This window comes from Perca flavescens, chromosome 15, assembly GCF_004354835.1.
Source record: "Perca flavescens isolate YP-PL-M2 chromosome 15, PFLA_1.0, whole genome shotgun sequence".
NCBI lineage: Eukaryota > Metazoa > Chordata > Actinopteri > Perciformes > Percidae > Perca > Perca flavescens.
The window spans coordinates 28,453,174-28,460,765 of NC_041345.1; positions in this window are offsets into that span (position 1 = coordinate 28,453,174).

The following is a 7,592-nucleotide window of genomic DNA, read 5'->3' on the forward strand; positions in this document are numbered from 1 at the left end:
CAACTGTGTGAGAGAGATGACAAAATAACACAGTCCCACATCCAAAAGTTTCTGGACATCTGAACACTACACCCAGACGTCATCACCGAACATAAAACCACGTGGAATGAGAGAAGCACTCGTCCGTGAGGTTGAGGACAGGCGTCGTTTGTTTACTTTCTAGTTTAGCAGCCCCCCCTCAAAGAAGGTGGAGATGCCTCGTATTATTTTTATTAGATTAAGGTATGCGCCGTACCTGTGTGTAGATGTTATGTCTAAAGGTCCTATTGCATGAAAATGTCACTTCATGAGGTTTTTTAACATTAATATTTGTTCCCCCAGCCTGCCTATGGTCCCCCAGTGGCTAGAAAATGGCAATAGGTGTAAACCGAGCCCTGGGTATCCTGCTCTGCCTTTGAGAAAATGAAAGCTCAAAAGGCATGTGAAGCTGGGGAAAGCCCTCTCCGACCCACAGACCATCAGCACCGGACCCCCCAGGGCTGTGTTCTTTCTCCTCTGCTCTCTCTCCCTGCACACCAACAGCTGCACCTCCAGTCACCAGTCCGTCACGCTTCTGAAGTTCGCGGACGACACCTCCCTCGTCGGACTCGTCTCTGATGGTGACGAGTCCGCCTACAGGTCGGGGGGGGGGCTGACCACCATGGCGACCTGGTGCAAGCAAAACGACCTAGAGCTCAACGCTCTAAAGCCAGTGGAGATGGTTGTGGACTTCAGGAAGAATTCAGCCCCACCTACCCCCATCACCCTATGTGACTCCACAATTGACATTGTGGAGTCTTTCCGCTTCCTGGGGACTACCATCTCCCAGGACCTCAAGTGGGAGCTGAACATCAGCTCCTTCGTCAAGAAAGCACAACAGAGGGTTGTACTTCAACCTGCCAAAGACAATGACTGTGCACTTCTACACAGCCATCATCAAGTCCATCCTCCCATCCTCCATCACCATCTGGTACGCTGCTGCCAATGCCAAGGACAAGGGCAGACGTGCAGCGTGTCATTCGGTCCGGCTGTGAAGGTGATTGGCTGCAATCTGCCGCCGCTCCAGGACCTTTACGCCACCAGGACTCTGAAGCGTGCTGGAAAGATTGTGGCCGACCCCTCCCACCCCAGCAACAAACTCTTTGAGCCCCTCCACTCTAACCAGGCCCGGAACCCACCCTGACTCTCTCCACACCCCACCTCTGGCTCTACATGCCACTGTACTTAATCTGCTGTTCTGCTCTTTTTATCTTAATTTTACTCTTATTTTTAATACATTCTGTGTGTGTATATATATATATATAGTACAGGCCAAAAGTTTGGACACACCTTCTCATTCAATGCGTTTCCTTTTTATTTTCATGACTATTTACATTGTAGATTCTCACTGAAGGCATCAACACTATGAATGAACACATATGGAATTATGTACTTAACAAAAAAGTGGGAAATAACTGAAAACATGTCTTATATTTTAGATTCTTTAAAGTAGCCACCCTTTGCTTTTTTATTAATAAGGGAAATAATTCCACTAATTAACCCTGACAAAGCACACCTGTGAAGGTAAAACCATTTCAGGTGACTACCTCATGAAGCTCATTGAGAGAGCACCAAGGGTTTGCAGAGTTATCAAAAAAAGCAAAGGGTGGCTACTTTGAAGAATCTAAAATATAAGACATGTTTTCAGTTATTTCACACTTTTTTGTTAAGTACATAATTCCACATGTGTTCATTCATAGTTTTGATGCCTTCAGTGAGAATCTACAATGTAAATAGTAATGGAAATAAAGAAAAACATTGAATGAGAAGGTGTGTCCAAACGTTTGGCCTGTACTGTATATATAGATAGATAGATATATACTTGTATTGTTTGTTCTGTTTAACCTATTTGTTTAACTTATTTTAGAGAATGTGTGACATGCACCTACAACACCAAAACAAATTCCTTGTATGTATAATATAAAAACGTCCTTGGCAATAAAGCTTTTCTGATTCTGATTCTGATCTGGAATAGAATAGAAAGGGGTTACCTCCCCTTTCTCTGCTTTGCCCACCCAGGGAATTTGGCCCACCCATGAGAGACAGACATCATGGCTTTCAAACGAGCAAAGTGGCAGTTGGTCAAGGCCACCCCCACCCCCCTCTCTCCTCCTTAATAGCTACAGACACATAAATGGTACATCCTAAGGAAAGCTCATTGTGGGACTGGCTCTAGTGTCCGTAACTCTGCACCAAGGCTGAATTTCGGGAAAGAGACTTCAGATACAGTATTAGGGGACCACTAAGGTCTATATAAAAGAGACTTCAGATACAGTATTAGGGGACCACTAAGGTCTATATAAAAGAGACTTCAGATACAGTATTAGGGGACCACTAAGGTCTATATAAAAGAGACTTCAGATACAGTATTAGGGGACCACTAAGGCCTATATAAAAGAGACTTCAGATACAGTATTAGGGGACCACTAAGGCCTATATAAAAGAGACTTCAGATACAGTATTAGGGGACCACTAAGGCCTATATAAAAGAGACTTCAGATACAGTATTAGGGGACCACTAAGGCCTATATAAAAGAGACTTCAGATACAGTATTAGGGGACCACTAAGGCCTATATAAAAGCATCCAAAGAGCACCATGTCATGGGACCTTTAATATATTTCCCTGGCATATTTGCAGGTGTCGTTTGCAGTCAGACCGGAGCTAGCTGGAGGTAGCATTACCCCTGTTACAGTAGTACACTAAAAACACAGAGTACAGTTTGTGTGTGTGTGTTTGTGTGTATGTGTGTGTGTGTGTGTGTGTGTGTGTGTGTGTGTGTGTGTGTGTGTGTGTGTGTGTGTGTGTGTGTGTGTGTCAGATGATCACACGAGGGCCGATCGTTTAAATTCACCCCAAAGGTGTTTGACCAAAAGTACAAAAAAAAAGGTACGTGGACTTTTGGCGTTATAAAACAAAAGCCAGATAGTGACAGACAGACCGACGTCTACATTTTTGCTCATCATTCTGCACAGTGTTGCGTCAGAAGGAAACAAAGTATGAGAGACATGCAAGGGATGAAAGACACAAACAGAGAAACGGATGGAGAGACCAAGAGACAGAGACAGAGGGAGTGAACTATCCAGAGAAGCCGTATGGTCCTAACCTCAGGGCAGAGCAGAGAGTGTGATATTCCCATGGCTAACGTTGTGATAGACGCCGAAACCAAACCAGACAGCAGGCTGCTTAACACTCAGCATCAGCCCCGCTTTAATCTGACAAAATGCAGCCCTGCCGAGAGCTTGATGGATGGATATGCACGCACACACGCACACATATACACACACACACACACACACACACACACAGACTTCGCTTCGCGGTTACAGCTCTGAATCCAAAATGAGGATAAATATTTGATAAGGAATGCCTTTTTGCAGACAAATCACGTTGCTCGACCATGTCGGTGGAAAAAAAATACCAGTCTTTACCAGAGGATCTAGGTCAAATACAGTACAGCTTGTTCAGGGTGGACCTTTCTGCTGGGAATACAGTGATAGAGACTAAAACTAGTGTCAGTCATTTCCCTTCGATGCTCATTCTTTTTGGAGGATTGGAAAAATGTTGCTCAATGCCGCCAGTCTTAATGGACAATACTAGTTAGTAGTGCAAGCAGTTTGGGAGAAAAAAGGGGTGAATCTCCCACAAATTGCAACAGAAAATCTGTGTGTTTGTTACTCATAAAAAGTCTCCTCTATGAGCACATATTTAATTAGACAATGCCTCGTTTGCATAATTACAGATAAGAGTTCAGAAAACTTGCAAGACAAAAAATGTAATAATAGAAGTAATCAACTGGGGAAGTTTCATGGTGATATCTGTTAGTTAAAATATTTTCCCTATTCACCCGTTGTGTCTGCCATTAACACAGGCTGCAATGGGAAATTGGCATCACCGATTTCAGTATTTTTCAATACTTTCCACCACTTGGATTTCTAAGGACTTTTTATATGTTTTAGAGGATACCTTTATGAGGCTAGATTAGTTGAAAGAGCTTTTGTTTTGCAATTTGTGTGGGGTCATGTTGCATAATGCCTGTACTATAGGGGTCTCCAGTCCACTTGTTTTGTGAGTATTGTTGGTAATTTTGTTTAACTGGGTTGCAAACTACACTTAAGATTCAAGTTTAGAAGGCATGCTGCACTAGCCTGGCCCCGCCCTCCTACGTACTGTACTTCCGCTCTATTTTCATTTCCCTTCAGTACTACGTCTGGGTTCACGGTTTGGTCTTGGGTTTTCTCCAGCCAAAACTTTGTGCGGTCCAATCAGCAAACAGAGAACTGAGAACGATGGCATTGAGGCCGTGCGATAGAGTTGTAGTTCCCTAATGGCGGCGGAGAAAGATGCGAGCAGAGCCATTCGGTCCGTTGTGGCAACGCCGCAGAATATCCAGAAGTGAAAGCCCGAGCGAGAACAATCTTTGCTGAGTTTTGTTGGTGGCCCTCCTCCCCACGGGGGGTTTGGGAAAAATTCGATTTTCCAGCTCGCTCCGTTAGTGGTGAAGGAGTTGGCTAAACACACAACTGTTTGGATCATTTCCAGTTTCTAAAATGTGGGGACTTTACTGCATTGAGTACTTTTACTTTTAATACTTTAAGTACATTTTCCTGATGATCGTTATACAATGTCAAAGATCGTTGTTCCCACCAGTCACAAAAACATAGGAAAATAGGGGTTGAAAAAAAGTATAGGATCTAAATACTTCTTCCACCACTAACTATAGGTAAGGTAGCCATATGGTAGCCATACAGTTAAGCTTAAGGATTCAGTGTGCCTTCCACATGTATGTTTTACATTAAATCATACAATAAAATATTAAAATCCATTCATTTTCATCCATTTGGCCCAGTTTAACATGCAACTTAACTTTACACAATAGATCAACAGTAGTAGGGTCTCCCTACTCTGTCTCTCTTTCAGCTAAGGGGCCCTTGAAAACGTTGACGAGCCGTGCTTTATATGCTGTTTTGCTTCATTCTGTTTTGTAACTGCGAGTGTGACTCAGCCAGTTCTGTCTGAGTACTGGAACAATCAGTTACATCATGTGGCTTTTCCTTTGGGTTTATGTAGGTATAGCCTCCCAGGGTGCAGTTCTCACCTAGTGTAATGGCGTATGCTTATGTAACATTGACAAAGCTTGCTGCTGCCTTGATATATAGGAGCAGGTGTGGCTTTAAGCTAAGAGCAGCTCTCTTGCAACAAGACATTTTCTATTGCTTTTTTTCATTTTCAAGTTAGACTCTTGGAACAATCTAGCTACCTACTCTACCTTTATCTTCTATCTATCTATCTATCTATCTATCTATCTATCTATCTATCTATCTGGGATGTAGCGATACACTCAACTCACAACTCGGTACGATTCACGATTTTGAGTTCACGATACGATTTCCTCACGTTTTGTTTTAACAGAATGAGCTGCAGACCAATGACTGAAAAATATTCCTTCATTTAAATAAACTGTGCAAAACAGCAGATGTGTCCTCTTATTGAAAGTGCAACTGAAATTGTATTTAATCTTAAAAAACAACAAAAAAATGAACATGTTATTTTTTAATGAGATTTTTAAAACAAATCCTGAATCAAATTAACTAAATGAATCTCTACAAATAAATAAGCTAAGACGTAGTGACGGCTGAAGTCAAACTAATTAAATAAAATCTAAAGTAGTTTATGCCCTAGGCTGTTTAAAAATTGCAACAGATTCATTCATTCATCTAACTGTTTGCCGTTACACACACACACACACACACGCACACGCACACGCACACGCACACGCATCTGGCTTCACCTCGACTGAAAGAATGTTATTAAGAGTTTAGTTGGTGAAATTTTTAGATAGATAGATAGATATCCATCCATCCATCCATCCATCCATCCATCCGTCCATCCATCAATTACTTAATTTATGTAATTATTAAGATTCCTTGAATCTTTTGATTATGTTAGACCTCTTTCGTGGGGGTTATTACAATCAGTTTAGTGTGTTTAAGTGATAGAATTTCCAGGTGCCGCTAGACATTACATTACATGTCATTTAGCTGACGCTTTTATCCGACGCAACTTACAATTGCTATATGTCAGAGGTTGCACGCCTCTGGAGCAACTATGGGTTAAGTGTCTTCCTCAGGGACATGTTGGTTGATGTATCACAGTGGGAATTGAACCCATATCTCCAACACCAAAAGCATGCGTCCTATCCGCTGCGCCATCACCACCACGCTAGAAAGACTGGGGTTGGATTCCGTGATGGGGAGAGTTGAGTTTATTACCAGCTGCTGATTATTTACCGAGAGGACAAAAGTTATACGGCAGCAGCAGTTGTCACTGCACAACAGAATGGAGATTGCATTATTCATTAGGGGTGTTGAAATTATTCATTGCATCGGACCTGGACGAGTCTGCATCGATGCATTGACAGTCCATAATGGATTATTGCCTACTGATGTTACTTCTTGATTTTCCGCTTTCTGCTTTTTTTGTTTCTGCCTTTTGTCTGTAGTCTGCTGGGTTCAGACTTCGCTACATTCAGGACGTGTCTGTTTTTAAGAGCAGTAATTCAATTCAATTAATTAAAAACCCTGTGTAGCAATATATAATGATATTAAGGAGGTGACGCATCGTGATGCATCGATTCGAATCGTGAGACCAGTGAAGATTCACACCCCTATTATTCATGTCATAACACTGTGTTGGCAGTTAACATTAACCATACATTATCATCAGATAACGTGGACATCTTTTAACCAACTTTATTCAGTTCTACACTCATATTTAGAGTTTGTGGTGTACAGACCTTAGTTATCTGAAATAACACCACTCGTTTTTCAGTCACATTTACACATTATTTGGGCTATAGTTAAGACCAGAGGAAAACATACATTTTTTATTCGGAAAAACTTAATGTCAATCTCCACTTTGATGAATAATTGAACAGACTCGACGAGTCTCAGTTGTCCTTACTTGAATATATATGTATCACAGCACAGATCTGATCAGGCACAACGTGCATGGATAAAGATATCCATGCACGTTGTGCATAAGAGCAATAGTTTCCCTCTTATACTGTGCAGGTCTCGCGTCACACAGAATCACGTGTAATATCAGTGATGGAGTACTCGCGTCCTGAGCTTGAGGACTTGGACTTGGACTCGAGCATTAATGAAATAGGACTCGGAAGTTGGATGAAATTTCTGACTACTTTTATGTGTAATAGGCAGTGATGGAGTCGGACTGGGACTCTTCTTTAGTGACTCGGACTTGGACTCGGTCTTGAACACTTTTGGTTCAGACCGATGGAGTCTATATCTATAGAAGTCCTTTATGAGTCCTTTTCTTACGACGCTTTCACATAATTATTTAAATGAAATGAGCTGGTTTGACCATGGCAATGTGAGAAATATGCACTATTCCAGAACACAGAACCTTCTTCCTATATTTACTTTCTTGCTCCCACCCCCAGATACATCCGACCAATTAGAGGAGTGAACGTTCTTGCGAAATTTGGAATGTAATAATTTTGGTTGGCTTGGATTTTTCCGTGTGAAACCCAACCAAGGGGAAATTGCTTCAAGT